Source organism: Sprattus sprattus (assembly GCF_963457725.1).
Source record: "Sprattus sprattus genome assembly, chromosome: 12".
Classification (NCBI taxonomy): Eukaryota; Metazoa; Chordata; class Actinopteri; order Clupeiformes; family Clupeidae; genus Sprattus; species Sprattus sprattus.
In genome coordinates, this window is record NC_137910.1 from 21,760,873 (window position 1) to 21,781,977 (window position 21,105).

Here is a 21,105-nt window from a genome sequence, read left to right on the forward strand (position 1 = left end):
TATATGCAATAGAATTGAAAAGAAAAGAAATATAAAGAAGTATATGAAATGGACAGCGGCCTTTAGTCAGGAAGCTGAAATAATAATAATACAAAAACATGAAGAGATGAATCTTCTGAATCGCAACACCATTCACATTCACACACATTGCATTTCTATTGTGCAAAACAACTCCATAAACAAAAACCATGTTCGATTTAATTTCTAATTACTCCACTTGAGAGATATTTCAAAAGGGAGCGTGTCGGCTCTCAACTAGCGGCAAGCTAATTAAGCTGATAGTTGATTAAGTGGCGGCCGTATTTCAGCCCGATGCTGGCCAGCGGAGAGCCGGCCTGCGGGAGCCGTACGTCACCGAGAGGGCACCCAGCTCCAGCTCAGCACATAATAATTCCCCACTCATGAATATCATAACGATCGCATCAGATCAATCTCAAGACCCGGGTTTGGACCGAACACAATCTACTCCGAGCTTCACTCAGAGACACTTCTGGAATGTCGGAGAGAGAAAGCCTTCCGTAATCTACATTTTAAATGTGTCAGGACCCTGAGCAAATTGAGGGGGAACATTTTCCCCCAATTATCCTAAATTCCATTAATAGACTGACAATAGAGGCCAGTGTTAAGAAGGATGATAACATTGGGTTATTTAGGGCAGCTGTAAATGCTGGGAGTGGCAAGACAAGAAGTCAGTGAAAAGTTTTAGTGACATCTAACTCTGATCTTATGTTCATGTTCAAGACCTTATAATGTTTCTTGATGCATATTACAATAAGAACAAATCCTTTGAGAACCTATAATCATTGGTGCTGCTTTTCGTCCAAATTAAAGTTGTTAAATTGCCCTCCTCGTGTACTGACATTAAATCAACAATAACACAATAATTTATAGAGGGACCTTAGCCATGGGGTTGCCTGCCTTTTTATTATGGTGATATAACACATCTACAAGTAAGCAAAGACCATGTTTTTTTTCCCCTTCTCCCTTTGGTCCTTTTTGGAACTCATATCACCATGAGTTTAGTAAATAAACATATTATGATTTTACATCTCTCCAAATTAAAAGCTTTTATGTGAGTGTGATGCTATTCCCAAAGGAAGATAGATATTTGATGATAACAACTGCTTTACATTTCATTTGTAAATGAAAGAGGTCTCTTACAGAGGACAGTTACATAATCCCAGCAGCGTAACTGTTTTAAATCACACAATGCAAAAACTTCGTCGTATCTACGTTTTCAACATTACAACCATAACTAAACCATCTCTTTTCAGGAGCCTAAGCGAAAATTAATATTAATAATAATAAATAAACACATTTTTTTTTTTTCATGACATACAAAATATTATGAAGTTTAGCATCCTGTAATAGCCCTGACTTTGCAGCAGATGTAGGGCACAAGCAAGTGGGAACAAAAATCATTAGTCCTTACTAGTTTGTGGCACAGACCTATTTTGCATTCATCTTTTTAAAGAATATTAATAAACAGTAAAGAGGAAGGATTTATTCAAAGCTCGCATTCATCACCCAAAGCAGCTGAGTGCGTGCTTTAAGCCAGCATTCATCAAAAGGTGTACCTACGGCTGGGCTGGAATATAAAAGCAAGACAAATATAAAATTCCACTTCTGCTTCCACACCCATTTGGAGCACAATAAGAGCCGTACAGCATCAAACTGATGGGGAGGGAGAGGGTGGGGAGTATCACAAAACTCCATGCTGAAAGAGAGTAAGGCCTAGCAGGGTTCCTTTGTTCTTTTTGACCAAGGCAAGCATTGTTTAGTGACACCTGGAAACGCGCTAACAAGCATCTTTCAGAGAAATGTTTTGAAATGTTTCAAAAGGGGCGCTGCGTGACGGCACAAAAACAAAAAAGGCTGCTTGTAATTGCACTAATGCTCTGTTGACACAATATTACAAGAAAACAAGTACAAAGAGAAGGCAGAGACAGAGCAATTTTAGGTTACAGCTGCACAAATCAAAGAATGTTATAGGTTTGTTTTTGAGGAGCAGATCAGATGAATCACAGAGAGGTACCATAAAAAAGATGACAAACTAAAAGGGAGTTAAAAGGATCCAACTAGAACATCTATTCCGAGCTCCATGGACACCCTCTTGCCTAGTGGCGCCGTCCCTCTCTCGTCTTTGTCCTTTTCTGATTCTCAGAGTGCATGCAAGGTTCCGCGTTTCTTTCATTACGCTGGATCTCCAGCTGTCAAGATCAATATTTCAGCCCTATCTTTTACTGGAGCCTTGACCTTTCCAGACATGCATCTGTGCTCACCACAGCTGATGAAGCACAGAGCAGAGAGGAGTGGAGAGGAGAGGAGTTGAAGGCCATTCTCTTCCATCCTGAGGTCCCCTCTCCTCTCCTCTCCACACCACACCTGCACACTCTCCTCAGAAGTCAGGTGTAGCTTCCCGCTCCGTACGGCATCGGCTCTGAGAGTGGACACCGTGTTTACAAAGAAACAAACAGCCATGTAGGGAGCACATGGATGCCCATCTACACTGAAAGGGACAGGCAATGGTCATTATTTCCTAACTGGATTACTGTGCAGGCTTGTCTGTCAAGATAAAACAGCATTGTGAACTCATGTGTGTGACCTCATGAAATTAAGGCAAGTACAAATCCCGTTGATCCCTCCCCACTCACCCTACCCGTCTCTGCTGGCAATCTTTTGATCCATACGTGGCGAGCAGACAACACCCAGCTTTTTGCTTTCCTGGAATTAATTTGAGTGACAGCAGCAGAGGTACTGACTTTAGGAACCTGGCTGTGTGTGTGGTAAAACATCACACTGCCCTTTCTCTCTCAACCAAATATGATACTTAAACTGTAAGGGAAGGTTAATCCAGGCTACTGTATGTTTCAAGGGGGTTTGATCACTGGATGGAGAAGGAAAGATAAAATTCTGAATATAATAAATCCCTGCTTGGCCTTCTCTGAGGGTTGGAAAGGTAACCCTTCTCCTTTAACAACCTCTTCAGACAGATGAAAAATCTACATTAATTAAAACAAATTTAAATAGTTGTCATCTCAACTTAAGGAATCTTTTTTTTCCAACACAAAAAACAGTAAAATAGAAATGACATACTAATACCATATCAAGGCATACACTGAGCAAATCATTTTGACATCCTCTCCGGTAATTTGAATACATTTTCTATTCGGTCCAAATAAACAACCTTAACATATTGCTTGTCACAGTTCATACCTTTTACAGCAGTTGTACTAATCAGGCTAATTCACTAGGAAGTATAGATTGCTCAAGGGTATGAGCTCTGAATTAGGTAATCACTTCTGCATGCGCTGCTAAATGTGCTGGTATGACTGACTACCTGTGCGGGGGTGAAGGTTACTAATTAGCTCTGATCAGATTGCGGGTCATAAGGCTACAGTGAAATCAAACAGGTGATGGCTGTTCTGACCTCTGGGCTGACCTCTGGTAAATTACTTACATGACTAAGGCCTCAATGAAATCCATGAAACAAGATCTCGAACCCAACCATTCATGTCTGTGTGACCACCACTCAAGTCTAACAGTAAATGCCAGCAACAAACCTTGTTTGAATTGAGTAAACAAACACATGAAAATCGTAATAAAAGGCTTTGTAACAAAACACTCTCTACGGAACTCAACAAAAGCTTTCAGGTGCAAATCAAACAGGACATCACAACAATTTCCACATCTCGGCTTCAGGTCTAGCTGTGTATAAAAAATAGAAATGGATGGCTAGAAATAGAGTCAGCAAACAAAGTGATGAAATTTCAACATCAACATAAAAAAATAAAAATAAAGCACTCACTGCTAAATATTAAAGTGTACCATACTTCCAAACACCTCAGCAGTAGGTGAAATTCAAAGTTACCACTGAACTCCAATTGAATGCTGGTATCCCCGCCTGCTCCCATCCAGATGATCTGGCCTTTGGGACTGAGTCAGCGTGAGAGGGGGGGCTGGTTTGACTGGCTGGCATGGGCCGACCCGATTAAACCCCCGACACAGATGCACCAAGCCCTGGCTGCTTGGATTCAATCTGTTTACATGTTACACGGATGCATTTATATGGAGGCCCAGAGTTAATTAACGTGGCTGACATTATTGCACTTCTCTCCATGACTTACAGTGCCGGGGCTATTATTTCTAGTCTGTCAGTTCATTAGAGGGGAATCAGCACGTCTGGCCACGCGGGTGACACGAGCCTGCGCCTGCCGCTTGTTTGGGCTTTATTTTCTTTGCTTAAGAAGCGAGGGGAAATTGGTCACCAGGGAAATTACGCTATTGCCACTGCTCCCACTTCATCAATCACCTCGCTTTAAAGTGGAGCACCTTCTTTACTTTTCTTGCTGCACGTAAGATTTAAAACCGTATAAAGTATGGACGCAGATCTGCCTCTAATTACATATGTGTGCTATGGATACATCCACTAACAACAAGGATGCAATGGAATCTCAATTATAAATGGCCCTCAAAGCAAAAAGAACAACAAACAGCGGGGATCAGTGATGCAGTTTAAAGCTCAACAAGAACAAATGAGATTTGCTACTGAACCATACACACAGTCAGTGTAAACAACCTGTAAGGCAGTTTACGCCACTGCTAATAAGGAAATACACGCAAATACAGAGTTTTATTTATTTTAAAAAGGCACAGTTTATACTTCATGGTCTCAACCGATAAGGCCTTAAAGATAAATTCATACCAAGATTGGTCCAGTGCTGCTTGATGCAGCCGTACAGATTGCTACAGACTCTCTTCAACCTCAGATGCATTGCTAGGGACTTCTAACATGCAGTGCAGCGACCTGATTTAGGGAACATGGCGTTCTGTTGCAGTCTCCGTGGGCTTACATCCCTCGTCTGCCCGGGACAGTGGCTGAGCCCTGCGGCTGCCATGGGAACAAGCTGTGAGGAGCTCGGGAGGTGCCGACCCACTGCCCATAGCCTCCGAGTCTATTTGTTCACGGAGCCCCGTCATATAAATCACTCCAGCGCAAGAGCAGAGTCTGTGTAAATGAGATCCGTGCTACATGCTCAAAAAAAAGAAAAAAAGAGAGAAAAAGAAAAGAAAAATCCAGGACATTTTCCAGGGCTGATGTACCCTCAATTCTAGATGCTCCACAGTCATGCACAAAGTGTCCCATCATGGAGACGCGGCAGGACCTTGATGCATCGTTACCGTTCCTGTTACTGGAAACCCTGAATGAATCAAACATTTTGTTCCACCAGGAAATCATCATCTGGGTTTTTTTTCCCCACCAGTATGAAAGCAGATATGAAGGATCTGAAGAACATGTGGTCATATTCTATAATCAATTTACTTGTGCTTTTTACTGAATTTAAAGAAGATAACAAAGCATGAGCAGCAAGCACGATTCATGAGCAGCACTGAGCAGAAAACCGAGAGAGGAGATATGAAGAAAGAGTGGCGATATGAAGTATAACAAGTATTAAGAGGAGGATAAAGACTAAATGTGCTGCTCATTTCCAGTAAAATTATAGTATAGAAGATGGTGTATATGTTTTCACAACTTTTTTCGGAACCATCAAAGTAGGACAGAGGGCATAGGAGATGACATAAGAAAATGATAAACAGAAAAGGAAAGAAAAATAACCTGAAAAGAGAATAATAAACTTCACCTGGGTTACAATTATGAGAGTCAGTTAAACCCATGTAGAGGGGAAAGTTTATGGAAAATCAAATATGATATCACAATCCTGCCTAAGGAATAGTGGAAACCTTTAAAGAGATTATTTTCTTTTCCTCGCTGTGAAAAATAAACAAACTGCATCTCTACCAATAGTTTGTCATGCTCTCACAGGTACTGAAGTCTTGTTATGACCTTCACAAACCCCAAGAGAAACATAAAAAAGGAAACTATGCTCTAAAAACTTTCCTTTGACATGAGTGAGCGTATACCACACGCCCATCAAAAACTCAATTGGCCATCCCCTGGGACTCATGAAAAGACAAAAAGCTCCCCAAGGAACCTCACCTTTGTCATTTACAGAGCCATATTCCATTCGCTCAGACCTCTCTGCCTTATCCTACAGTCAACACCCCAAAAGACAAAACCAGTCACAGACAGATATAACTCCATTAGCACAATGACAGGGAGGGCTGTGCAAAAATTAATATCAGGATATTAACCAATCATTCTGTAATGCTAGGCTGCTAACATTATTCTCTAAAACACATTTTGGGCGCATTCCGTATTTCTGAGTCGGTCTGAATACATAATTATACGGGTCTCTTTGATTTAAAAAAATCCACTGACCCCTCATGAATATTCACTATTCCATGAAACTACATTTGCTAAGTCTATTATCTGAGAATTAAACCGTGATTATATTAAAGATTTAAAAAGCTTAACGCAATTAGATGCTGTCTGTCACTGTGAATAGACCGTTTTAAAGCAGGAAGTCGACAAATTTGCTTGGCTCAGTCTCTCACTTTGCATTGCTTAAAGAGCACATTTAGATGGCATCATTTCTTTCTTCAACATCTTTATCAGATGAGTCAAGCTGAATTCATCTGTAGCAAATCAGTGATGCTAAACAGCACCCAAAATACCTCTAACAGTTAAATCAACCACAGGATTTGTGTATGATGCAATACATTAGCACTAGCTAGCATTTGAATGAGTTCAGGTAACTCTGGACTGGACTGAGGCCCCTGCTCCTCACTCTCTGTTAATTGCTCTTCTGAACCCTGAACTACATGACACAATTTAAAAAAAAGAAAAGTCTAACTCAAGGACACATAGTCTTACTTTAACTTCATGGGATGTCAGAGGGAAGCAACCCATCACAGACACACTGACTAAGGCTTTGTAAACTCTCTGTAACTAAACACTATAGACATGATCCTGTACCAGCTAGGCCACTGATGTAAAATACTATTACTGTCAATCTCCAATCTTCTAAAACACATCCTGTCAAGGTGCCTCTGCTTTGCCTGCAGCTAACACAACTCCACTTCCTCAAAGATACCTCAGGCAAACATTCCATCATCCAGCCAGGAAGGGGAAAAGGGAGAGAAGAGCGGGAGCCGAGGCTTAGGCAGACCACAACTTATTGACCACACAGCTGCTCCTCTGGACCTGATTAACAAGAAATGGGTGCTTTCACAGCCCACCGCCTGCATTCATTAGTCATAGACTAGACACTCAAACTGTTCTTTACTCCGTGGCCCGGATTGGAATGTAAGCCAACAAGTTTCACATTCAAAAAGGAGACAACATCAATGCTCAATGTGAACACGTTTCACGCGGGTGTCATTCCATCACTCTATTTAAAAAAAAGTACAACCAAACTCATCACTAAAACCCTGGCAATATGCAGCCGAGGGAAAGTGAAAAACACAGACACACACAGCAAACAGTTGTGCGTGAGTTCTGCTGTCAGACTTGTTCCTCGTTCCTACTCTTGTTTTGGCTTTTATTCCCACAGTGAAGCAACACTCTCTCTTTTCTACCACCACAGCCACAGACTTTTAAAAATGTATCATATTGATTGTTTTGTTTGTGCTGCTGAGAGAAAGACGCTGGGGCGGTGTTGGCTATGGCAGTGTGTTTATCAGCACAGGCCCTTGAGACACGTCCTCACACTGACAAGCCAAAGCAATCCTGCCCGGGCCCCGATCAGCAGCACAATCCACTTTTTTATTATAATCCGTCCGAATCAATCTACCGGCAGTCCTGAACTTTACATTGATTAAGATCTCCGTTCTGACAGGCATCTAATGGTCTTATTAAATGTTTTATTATATTTATCACGAGAGGTGTGACATTATAAAGTGAAAAAGGCATTACAATTCATGCTTTCAGGAGCTGTTATTAAAAAGCAGAGGGGTTGGGGGGGAGAGAAAAAAGATAAAAGCGTGGAGTGCCTAAATGGAAGAATCCTGCTGCCACAGAATAACCTTATGAAAAAGGTTCAACCACGGGACGTGTAACCAGTGCATTCCTACCCAACCTTAGGCAAGAGTGGATGCAGTTCTGAAACCCACCGTGGCCCATTAAGGCACGGTGCTACGTTATGAAACAGCAGTGCTGATCAGCATGCATGACGAGTGGGATTTGTGTTTGCCCAGAGACGTAAAGGTAGACAGGATCAGAGATCAAAGGGTCGGGTTTCTGCGAGCTACACTCTTCCATCAGCTGCCTTCCACATATTAAGAAGGAACCCCCAACATCATAGATGCTATTTAGTTATCTGAATCTACACTTTATCAGATCATTCAAAATAAAATAACAATCTAAATTTCTTTATTTTTAATAATCGAATATTCCATATTTTCAACCATCTATGGAACTGCAATAATGACAACTAAACTGAATTTTACTGAATGTAACACAAGATAATTAAAAAAAATTACTTGGATTCATAATAGCACTATCCTGTGGGAAAATACTTAATTTTTCATCACATAAAACATATTCCGTGATTAAAAGGGGTGGAAAAAAATAATCCAAAATTATTTTCTTTCATAACCGTGAAAAAAAAAAAGATTCATGATCTATTCCAAATGAATGAAAAATTCTTCAGAGGTTAATCTAAATGAAGCATTAAATAATAATGAGGGGCCCTTTTTCAAGTGACATTACATGCCTTTCCATCTATAAATCAACTTTACCAGCATATTTTATCACTGAGGGGACGAAGGGCCATCTTCTCAGCGTTCCCAGGCAAAGCCCCCCCTTCTCCCCTTCAGTGTAGGGCAACTAATTAAACACACGCTCCTTTCAAGAAGTCCTTCAAGAGTTCAAAAGCTACATATCAAAGGAGGTTCAAAGGCAATCCCAAGCCAAAATGGTAAGGTGCAGGGATATTATGCATAGGGGGTGACTTGGCACCATGTATGAGTCTTTTCTCTTCTGTGAAGAAGGTGAAAGAGAAAAGAAGAAGAGAGAGAGGAAAAAAGAAGAAATTGAAATAGCACCTCTGTGAAAAGCGCTGCTTCTTTTCTACAACGGAATATTATTCTCTTTCTCTCTGTGGAGCCACTGTATAAAATCCTGTAAGACCAAGCACAGGCTCATTAGTTCTTATGATACGAAATTACTCAGCGGAAAGAAAATATGCTCAAAAGGAGGAAGCCTTTTTTCCCCCATCACCAGATCTAAGAGCAGGTAATTGACTCTCATCATGACCTGCATGTTCCAGCTAGGTAAATTACTGTTGAATAGCATAAGTCCTGTGACAAAAAAAAGGAACACACATTACACCCCCCCCACACCACCACCACCACCACCACAACCTTCCACCCCCACCACCGCAACCTTCCACCTCCACCCATCCACATTCATGAGAATGTCACCATCACATCACCTTCACTCTCTCCGTGCTTCATTACGGATGAGATTGAATGTGACTCGTTATGTAGGTGTGCGTTATCAAAACCAGGGCTAAAAGTATTGCAATGGAGTCGTGCTCACTTCTTGCTAAGCTGCTTGCACTATGGTTCACAGTAGAGGGAGCACGAGTGACTACATAGCCGAGGTTTTAGAAAACCAGATAGAAGCAAGACATTCAACCGCTGCCTCTCTCTCTCTCTCTCTCTCTCTCTCTCTCAATGAGTAGCAAAAAACATGAAAAAAAATCCCCCCCCCCCTCTCTTGCTCGGTTAACTAACAGAGCATGCTGATATTTGGCTCTTAGCCACAGTGGTTGTGCTTGGCTGAAAGGCAGACCTGGAGTCAGTAGGACAAGGTAACAGGAAAAGGGCATTTTGTGGCCGGCCAGTGCTCCAGTGGCATGGTGATGAATGCAGCTGGACTGGTTTTCGGGGGGCGGGGGGGATATTTTTAGCCCATTCCCTGTGAAATCAGGGAGGACAGAGGGTGGCTGCCATGGGAGGATGCTCCACCATAGAGAGCTTCTCTGCTAACGCTAAATGCTGGAGCCACGACAGGGCCGTGCAGAGCGTCATATCTCCAACCCTAGTTTTGACACTGAAATTGCAGTGTAAAGAATTAATCATATGCAACTACATAGCTTGCTTTAGATCAGCTCGCTCACTCACACATAAGGACCTGTGTTGATAAACATGTCCAGCTTATGAGATTTGTATGTGGGTTGAAAAGCACGGAGATAATTCAAACACCTGCATAATGTAAAGCTCATAATTTATTTTCATTCCAGTCTGAACAATTTCCTAAGGCTGTATATTACACTTGAATGATTTCAAACAAACAATTGAAAAATTATTATAAAAAGAGGGGGTCTACATCTAAATAGCAGTTCTTGCATACTACAGCAAACTACAGTTACTATGAAGAACAGAATCCTGTCATGTACAAAACCAGTGTTGAGCCAGTGTAAACAAAAAATCAGTCTCCATTCCAAAACATGGGGCAGAAGTCGACCAAGCACCTTAAGAATTGAGTAGCCATCCGCTGTGGGAAGATCCACTGAGATGGGCATGCCAATCCTCCAAATCCTCTCTGAGCTGAGCTCCCTGGCCAGTGAAAAGGCAGCATTTACACAGGAATTCCCTTGTTTTTCTTCTCACACTCACACACACACACACACACACACACACACACACACACACACACACACACACACACACAGACATCCACACTCCCACACACCCACAAAGTGGTATTTGTGTTTCAGTGCTACCACTTTGAATCCAACTGACTAGTACAACAAGCAAAACAGATCCGAGGTTGAACTCAACAGCATGACCGAATAGACGAACCCCCCCCCCCCCCCACACACACACACACACACACACTCACACAAAACAACCAGTATCCTATCCTCTAGGAACATTATAAATCTCACAGCATAGAAATGGGGGCTTGAAACGCTGTCAACACCCAAACAGAAGTAAACATGGCTGGACGGAGCAGTAGCGACACAGAACTCTAACTGACCCCCCCAAAGACAGGACACGACGACTGACCCCCATCATCGACCCAACAGCTTTTGTACTCCACTGTCATTGACCTGTCACTGTTGGTATAGTCTTTCATTAATGCACCTACAAACAAATCCTGGCGAGCCAGAGCAGGCCTGGGTGGCTTGGGGGGGTGAAATGTGTGGGAACCAGTGCAGACCTCAGCAGCTGCCTGTGTGCGTGTGTGCGTGCATGTGTGGGTGTGTGAGAGCGTGTGTGTGTGTGTGTGCATGTGTGTGTGTACATGTGTGTGTGTGTGTGGGAAGGCCACGGGGCTGTTGCCGGCCCTCTCCCAACTGTGTAAGCACATAAATCTTGGTGTGCCCCGGGGTGGGAACCACCAACACTAATTGACTGTAGAAGGATTAGGGGTCAGGGCCCAAGTAATATTAGCATTAATAAAGTTGATCCTTCAATAGAACCAATCAGGTGCTCTGCGGGTGGAAATATCTCCCCTTACCGCCACTATGGCGGGGATATATTACTCTTAAATCCCTTGACACACAGACACACAGGGACACACATGGGCATGAGCATTCGCACAGATGTACATACACACACAGACACACACAGACACACAGACACACACACACACACAGACACACACACACACACACACACACACACACACACACACACACACACACACACACACACACACACACACACACACACACACACACACACAATCCCCTTCATGAACTCAGGCAGACAAAAGGAAATTAATATATTTCAGCTGACAAAGGCAAAGGCAAAAAAAGGAAACCAGAACAAAAAAGGGAAAGGGAAGGGAAGAGGCAAGGAGAGGAGAGGAGAGGAGAAGGGAGGAGGGAGGAGTGGAGAGGAGAGGAGAGGAGAGGAGAGGAGAGGAGAGGAGAGGAGAGGAACCGCAAGCTTAGTGCAATAATGGCATAATCATGCTGTCTGGGCCTTCTGCAGGACCTGAATGCTGGAGGCAGCGGCTGCCACAGCTCCTTGGCCCAAGGACACTGCAGGCACAGAGGAGGGCAGCGCACCCCACGGGCCGCAGAGGGCCACCTCCATGGAGGCCACACTGGCACTTTGATCCCGCACCCCTGCTGGCACCCAACCCACCAGAGGCAGATTAGTTGATGAAAAGTGTGGCAGCTTCTTTTGTGTGTACTTTTCCCAACAGCCAGCGAAAAAAAAAGAAAGAACGAAAGAACGAATGCCACCTTGTTCTTAAACGGCCACAATTTTTAACATTCCTTTTTTTTCTAACAGTGACTATTTTTACAGAGGAACCCTCCACACTTAAGCGGAGAGATCAAAGGGGAAGTGCAGTCATTGATAAGCGTATAATGGGCTACTTTGAGGGTACATGCGCTTCAGTGAAATCCACACGTAGCTCAAACTGCCAGCTATTAGTCATGCTGTTGCCTCATTTCCATACGGGCTTTATTTTTCCCTGGGATGTGTGAAGTGCGGCAGCGGTTGTGTGAACTCTGACGAGCTGTAATGATATGCACACCTACGGGGGACACAAAAGGTCTTCATCGCTCTTTGTCTAAGAATGAAAGGGCTCTTATGAAGCCACTTGCTCTAGCTCTCTCTCTCACACACATACACACACACAATATGCAGATTTCCATTTTCCCTTTGATTAGACTCTTCTTTGTCAGTTTTTGGAGTTGTTCGTTTGCTGCCGAGGTGGAGGAATACCTAGAAGCTACAACGGCATGGTCAGGTCCCTGGCAAATACTAAGTTGCCCTTGAAAAAAACAATGGAGAGGAATACACTCTCTCTGAAGCGTGCTACAGAATTTATTTCCTGTTTGTAGACGAGGGGTGGTTTGTCAGCCTTTAATAATGTAAAGCTAGAAGACAGATGGCAAACACTTTGGTTTTTCTGTTTGTTTTTTTGTCTTTCTGTGCAGTCCAGAAGCCTTTTCTCTTGCCTCTCCGGCCCGATCTGTGGCTAACAATAACACTCCGAGGACTCTAGCCCTTGACGGAGATGCTGCAGGCACGCCTGTGCTGGACGTTAGAACGGGAGGGAGCGTTTGAGAGAGGCAGCCACAGGGAGCCTGTGCTCACAGCTTAGCCTGCCTTCATTTTTCACCCTAAGCCCTTGAAGGCACCTTTAAACACACACACACACACACACACACACACACACACACACACACACACACACACACACACACACACACACACACACACACACACACACACACACACAAACAAACACACACACACACACACACACACAAACACACACACACACACACACACACACACACACATCTGATGCCTTTCATTCAGTCTGGGGCTCGCAAACTCTACAGCACCTGCCACTAACACCACCACTGCACAACATAGCCAGTTCCAGCAGCCTCTGGGAGCTGACAGAGATCAATGCCAAGAGACGTTAAGAGAAAAAGACAGAGAGAGAGAGAGAGAGAGAGAGAGAGAGAGAGAGAGAGAGAGAGAGATGTAGGTAGGGAGAGAGAGAAAGAAAGATATTGTGAGAGAGAGAGAGAAAGAGAGTGTTAGAGAGAGAGAGAGAGAGAGAGAGAGAGAGAGAGAGAGAGAGAGAGAGAGAGAGAGAGAGAGAGAGAAAGAGGGGAGTCACAGTCCCTGAGGGCTCCTGTCTGCTGTCACTTCTTTTCTCTTTTCTTTTCTATTTGACACCTCATAGCTGTATGTCATCTCGAGTGTTTGAGAATATACTATATGGGCACGTGGCAGCAGACTTCTCGTCTCTCGCCGCCTCCCTATGCACACAATACAGAGAGAAATGAAGGGCAGAGCATGATATAGATAGCATATGACAGATAGAGAACGAGAGACGGAGTAAAAACGAGTGAGCAGGGGAGAGGAAAAGGGAAAGAGCGGAACAGATCCAGTAGAAAGAGAGAGGGGAGGGGAGGGGGAAAAAAGGCAAAGGGGTCTTTCAGTCTCCCTGAGACGGCGGCCTGCCCAGCAGTGGTCATCATTAAGGTGGTTAATAGACCATGTCGCATCCAGGAACTGACAAGCAGGCCGGGTTGTGCTCAGGTTCCTGCACGAGGGTCACCTTCAGGGGGGCACTGCTTTATCAGGCAGGGGCCACCAGGAAAAGAGACACGTCGTGACCCGGCTCTGCTCCTCGGGATGGATGTCCACAGTCATCCAAGTGGAACAGGGGTCCGTGACCCTCTCTGTTTTCCACTACCCCCCCAAACAACGAGGCAGGAGACCGCTAGCTGCCCCGGTGAAAACAGCCAATGCACTGAACTGGTCTTTTACCGTCCTAGGTAAAAATTCAGTTGCTTTCTTATGAATTATTCATATTTTTTACCTCATGGATAAAATTCATTTTTGATGGTTTTATAACAAACGTGTGAAAATGTGAGAGACACCATTAGTTCATGTCAAGGCCAGGTTTTATGGTGCAGAATAATTTGAATGGGATTACAGCATAAATTATTGAAGTCACCAGAATGCAATATACCTCCTCACACTTTACTGTGAGCCTCATTCATTTAGTCCAACTATAAAGACAGTAAAATGAAGAACCAGTGACACACACATATGCACATGCAAGCGCACACATGGTCACTCTGTGTGAATGTAATTACTGGACACTACTGTATGAGGAGATGGGAGTTAAATGTGACACAGCATATGACCAACTGTATCTACAAGTACATTTCACACACAGCCTTAACACTTGCAGCTTTTCAAGTGTTCTGGCAACTAAAAATCACACAAACACGCGCGCACACACGCACTCACACACACAAAAACACACACCCACACATTCACACACATGCATGCATGCATGCGCACACACACACACACACACACACACACACACACACACACACACACACACACACACACACAACAGACAGACAGACACACACAGGCAAGCTCGTACACACACACACACTGATGCTGAGCCTGGGCTTAGCCTGTGAGCGTACGTTTCTGGCAGACTGTCTCATCCTAAGGAGCATGTGTTCCATACAGCAGTCAGGACATACTGGCTCGAAAGTCTGGAGCCTGATGGCGACAAGCTTATGGTGTCTGTCTGATTACAGAACGGAGAAATGAGTGGTGTGGCTGGGTTTGTACCCAGTATTCAATTGTGCGTCAATGGTATTATTGTTACATTGAAAACAATCTGGAAAAGAAATCAATACACTGAGGACATAACTGTGCAGACAGTATTCTTACTAGGAGTGTCATTTACAACAACAATTGGAGAAAGATTGCTAAACACATAAACAAACAGCTCACATGTCATTACAAAAAGTGTCATAAGCAGCTCTGTGATTAGCACAGGTGTTAGAAACGCTAGAACTGTGAACAGCGTCAATTCAGACTGAAGATTAAACTAAGCAGACTAAAACCCTCACAATTCTTAAGGGAAATAAAGCTCAAAATAAATAATATCGAGCCTCAATCCTAGAAAATTGGAATTGCGATTTTCAATTTATTGCAACACTGAACGACAATATTCCCAGAGAGAGAATAATAACAATGATAATAATGATCATAATAACTTTTATAATTATTATTAGTTCTATTATGATCACGGATGGCCTTTTTGGCTCAGCATGTCCTGGATCCCCTCAAAGAACAATTACCACTTCCTTCTGCATCTTGGTGAGGTCTTGATTGGATGGCACTCAGTGTTCACAGGCTCCTCGGCACTTGCTTGGCAACAGCTAAACCACCCCCCCCCCCCCCCCCCCCCCAAAGGACCTGGTTATCTGGGTCTGGACACAGGTGTGTCGCCAAAAGAGAAATGCTGAGGAGGTGGGCTTCATGGTTGGGGGGGCTGATGGCATCATACGAGTCAAACTCCACCCCCACCACACACACAATCGGAACCTGGACCCGCATGGGGACACGGACACTCAAGGTTACCAGCAGCATCTACCAGCACGCTCTCCTCTGATTGATTGGGTGTGCGAGGAGAGCATCTGGAGATGGTAAAGCAGGGGGCCGACTGGAGGAATCACCAGGTGGTTCCAAGGATTACAATCTCTAAGGCTCGAGGGGGGCTTTGCCATTGGCTCGTCACAGCGGAAGAGCCCATTTTGGAGAGGGGTCGTCAGGTTGTCAGTGCCTCATGGTAAATAAGAGACTGGCTTAGGGGTAGGCCATTAAAGGTACTGTCCATGATTCTGGTGAAAGGTTGTTGATATTTGAGCTTAGCAGCTCAATTAAATCACAACCCTCTCTTCTGTGATGATTGACTGGAATGGTGTATGGCTTGGTCCGAGCCATGTTGTTTGTGATTTACAGAGACAGACTTGTGTATGAACACTGGCACTTTTGAGTGCACACACTACATGGACAGCAAGAGGTCTGAAGAGCAATACTCTGTATTTGACAAAGGTGTACTGGATTAGAATTGCAGACTGACCTTTAAAAGATAATTTGGGTTCTTACATATACATCCACCACATTACGCATGCTGTGTTTGTCCCCCGCAACACAAACAAAAGATGTCTGACAACAGTGCAGTCGGTTTGCTCTTCTGGGATACTTGTCCCTGGGAAGCCTGAACAGTCTCAGAGTGGCAGGGCCCAGTGTATATATTCCTTTCAGCATTGTGGCTTGGACTTTTAAAATGACATGTCTTTAAAATGTCAAACTCTACAACACTGGGACCTCTTCATAAGAGATCACCATGAATATTGATGATGCATTAATTAGCATCTAAATTTAGGCGTTCATTTATTAATGACTGCACACACCTGTCTGAGCTGAAAATGCGCCACTTTAGTGTGCTAATTCAATTTCACAATAATGATGGATTGTGTCGAAGATTGCACCTACGCCTTCATTCTATTTTTCTCCCCTCCTCACCGACTAAAGAGAGTGAACAGCTCTCTCCCTCGCTACCCTTCAGAGACTCAGACGTGCAGACATCAAGGATCTTGTCTGCATTTTCCTGGCGAGAATCACAATCAGGGCTACTTTCGGACATCCTTGACAACAGACTGCCATCATTAAAGACGATGAGAAAGAGAGCCCTCTGGCCACAGACCCACACACTTGACGGCAAACCTGTAATCAAACCTGCCAACGGGGGGAGAGAGAGAGAGGGGGGGGGGGAGGGGATTTGAGAGCACAGCGCACTCGGATGCGGGGACAATTACCAAAGCACTCCAGTCATCACCGGACAGCGATGCCGCTCGGACAGATGCCATTTGCAAATCCAGCTCTTGTACCTCTCTAAAGTCACACGCTCCTATAGATACATATGGTAATAAGGTTGGCCATTTGTAGTGTAGGAAATCTTAAGTGGCTACAACCTGGGAATAAATAATGCAGCACTAGTGTTTAAAGACACACAGCAACAGTGGTTAAAGGAAATATAAATCAGACCCCGCAGAAGAATTGATGATGATATCAAATGTCCCTCAAAGGCCAGTGTCACTCATAAGATGTACATAGTTATAGAAGTGCAAACAGTAACAGTAACAATAAATCATTTTAATACACAGTGTGTCTGTCATACACAGGCAGGCAGGCAGGCTTCACTGTAGATGATAGAACATTTTGGAGCCGACCTCAGAGCATGCAGAATCATAGACCATTGAGACAGAACTGAAAGCTCAAACAACCATCCACACCTGGTCATACAAGTTTTTTTTTTTTGCACATTGAAGAAATAATTTTGATTCAATGTTGGATGAAGATGGCTATTTCTTAAAGAAATAGCACAGTTTAAATTACTATGATTTCAAAATACTACATATGAAAGAAACCCATCTGCCAAAGCACACTCACACAGTTTTCGAGTAAACGGAAAGAAGTTGGCACTGTAAGACTTGGTAAGAAGGGGATTTAATGGCTATTTAGGAAATGAAGCGTGTATTAAGTTAGATTACTCTGCCTCTTGCATATTCCTTGGCCCTGGCCTTTACATCAAGACATGTGCCAATTCCTGAGGCAACAAGCCAGAACAATAATCTCTCACTGTACCCATTCACAGATTCATCCATCTCTGTCTAGCTTCTCTTTCTGCGTAATTACAAACTCTTACCAAAAATCCAACAGCATAATCAAACAGCTGCAGCAGCTCACCTTCACTGAAGTGAAAAACAAAATGCTGGGAATAGAAATGTGAAAAGCTACCTCCATCTTTTAGAGTTTCATTCATGCACCTGGCCTTCTAAATGAGCTCTGTGTGACATTTATAGTGTGAAGGTTAATTTTTTGACAGACAGATAAATGGTTAACCAGATACTATACAATGATTATACATGCACTTCAATTTGATATAATTGGGACATGCGTATAATTGCTTATTACCTTTGAAGACCTCAAAGTCTCTAAGTCAATTTAAATGACATGGACATTTTCTAATGAGCACTAAAATCTAAACTTAAAAAAAAAAAAAAAAAACACACTTGCATGACTGGAAATCTCCAAAAGGTGCATTTAATTGCATGTGAGATTTGTCCTTCAATGGAAATATGATTTATTTTTCATGCTGGGAAGCTGTACATTTCTGCAGGTTCTCATCAGTAGCCATCAATGGGCAAATTAAACCAAATACGATTTGTCTAATATTACTGGTTGTTAGGCAGTTATGGCAAACCACGCTATAGAACCTTCCCTGATAATTTAATCCGACAGGAAACATTACAGAACAGCAACAGCGGTATCAAAGCATAAAGATAAATTACTTCAAGGGAGGACTATTGAAGTACAGAAAAAGGACAAACCTACTGGCATGCAAATTACACGATTCATTCTATAAGCTCTCTCTGCAATCGCCCAACACACTACAAGCTCAGGCATCTCTTTACAAACGCCTGGAAGGACCAGGTTTGCCTCAGGAATGTCTGAGTGGGTCTTGTTTATTTGAGAGGTGGCTCTTGTTAGCAGTGACCTTGGGAGATAATAATGACACTAAACGGGTGGCGTGGTGCAACAGGTCCATGATTGAAGAAATCATGCTGGTACGCATGAATATGGCACGCTTCCCAATGAACACAATCCTGCACCAGGGCCTGAGGGAAAAGCGGCATGTGTGTGATAAGAAGCCCCCACTACCCCCACCTACACACATAAACACATAAACACACAAACACAAAAGCTTGCCTCAGTTTGGGTTTTCCTTAATTTACCTCAACGGCACTCATTGGAAAATCTTCTGTTCTACTCTCCTCTGTTTGATATTCAGCAAACACCACAGAACATTTCTAAATATTCAAATCATATTAAAGCCGCTTCCCCATGGTAAGAAAGGTTAGAATGCCAAGAATTCAAACCTTTTTATTACTGAGCTTTTCTGTTCTCTTGCAAACAGGAATTAGCACAATATAGCCCTGACAAGATCTGTGGTATCGGGTGCACTAACAAAGCCATGGTTGTGTGGAGCAGGATGTCAGCTACATGATAAAAAGCCTGTAACAAGATTGAAACTAATTTAATACTGTATTGCCAAACAAAAAGCTCAGGCTCTATCTTGACGACGTCTGACAGCGAGGAACAAAGGCTATGCTCTCTATTCCCCTTGGCATTACCCCCCCACCCACCCACCCACCCCATTCCTTCATCTCCAGCTCCGTCAACACCAACAAAATGGCAGCAAGCCATACAAATCACTCATCGTACCTGTCCGCCAGCCCCCAGCAAATCATTCTGGGAAAATTCAAACAAGCAGTTGTAATTACCTGGTGGTTATTAAATACGGCTAGCATTTGATATCTCGGGCACGCACGGAAATCTAATAAGGACTGGTGTTCCTTTTTGCCTTGCATGAGTGGGCTTCGGCACGGGTTTGCAGGCGCATAAATTACTTTGCATATGGAGAGGCGATGTCACAGGATGTGTCGGAGCTAGCCAGGCCTTTAGCGGCACGGCAGGAAGGCAATCTGTGAGCCATGAGGTGTAAATACAGCACGCAGGCACCTGTTTCAGACCGCATGCTGCTATGGGGCCCAACAGTCTGAGGAGCTGAACAAGAGGAGGAACTTTGCTAGCGACATCAATCTTGGGTTATGACCATTTGTCATGTCAGGAATGCTGCAGTCCACTCACACACAGCTAAACACTATCTGTTTATGCATGTGCTGATGGCATTCTGTTTTCAGTGTGGGTATAGTCTGATATAGTAAAGCAACTGCTGATAATGTGCAACAAAATATGTAGAACTACGATTTAAAAAAGATTATAAAAAACACAAAACGACCTTCAACGGAAAGATTCTCAGTACTTATACATTTCCAGTCGTTATTAAAATTAATGCACACTTGAACCCATATTCATATTAAGTACAAGTATGAACATCATACATACTTGAAACCATATTCAAAGACACATGATTGTTTTCAATGAGACGGTTTTTGCTGAAATGGCGGGTGACCATGTAATAGAGATTCATGGTAGTGTTATCAAGTGATCGTTGTGGGAGATGCCAACTGATTTCAGAGATAATCCATAAATGGGCCTGAAACGGAGTGAATTAGAGAAATATTAGTTTTGAAAAAGAGCGCTCTAATCAACTAGGGAATGTCATTTGTACGACTCTTTGGTAGGTATCAAGGCTGCTGCAGTGCCAGCCATGGACAAATGGTTGGGAGGGGAGAAAAAATAACAGTTATCAACTCGAGACAAAGCCCGCAAAGTCAAAGATTTACTAATTACACATCTATCACAGGCTCACTGCAAAATAAGTATGACCAGTGTTATTTAACAGTGCGGTTTAATTGCTTACTTTTACATTCATTACTGGCAACGCAGCGTTCTCGGAGATGCAATGTCATGTTAAGCGTCATGCTTTGTGACTTTAATTAAACGCATTAAGGAGAATGCTTGAATTCATAGGGCCTCATTACTATTGATTCAATAATAATTAAAATATCCATCTGCAGGGTATTAAATTGAAAAAGCCCCCATGCGTAACTGAGCGGAAGCCGGAGCGAGGGATTAGAAAGGGGCCGAACTGGGAGGAGAACAGAAAAGCTTTTTTTTATTTGCTGCACACCAAGCACTCAGTCTGAATCACAAGTGTATCCTGCTTATCCAATCAAATGATCTGAATCTAGATGTTCCCTCCCATCGCTCTGGCCTCTAAGGAGGTGACAGGATGACCGAAAGCATCAACATGACACCAGCAGCAACTTCAGGGACAACAGGGCATCAATAATGAAGGCCAGCGTGTGGATTTGTGTGTTCACCACTGTGTGTGTGTGCATGTCTGTGTGAGTGAGCGTG

General features: G+C 43.3%; 1 protein-coding gene across 4 annotated transcripts in view; it reads right to left on the reverse strand.

Moving 5' to 3' along the window:
* macrod2 (mono-ADP ribosylhydrolase 2) overlaps positions 1-21,105 on the reverse strand; it is a 444,340-nt gene that overhangs the window by 110,581 nt on the left and 312,654 nt on the right. The gene's annotated exons all lie outside the window — the stretch shown is intronic.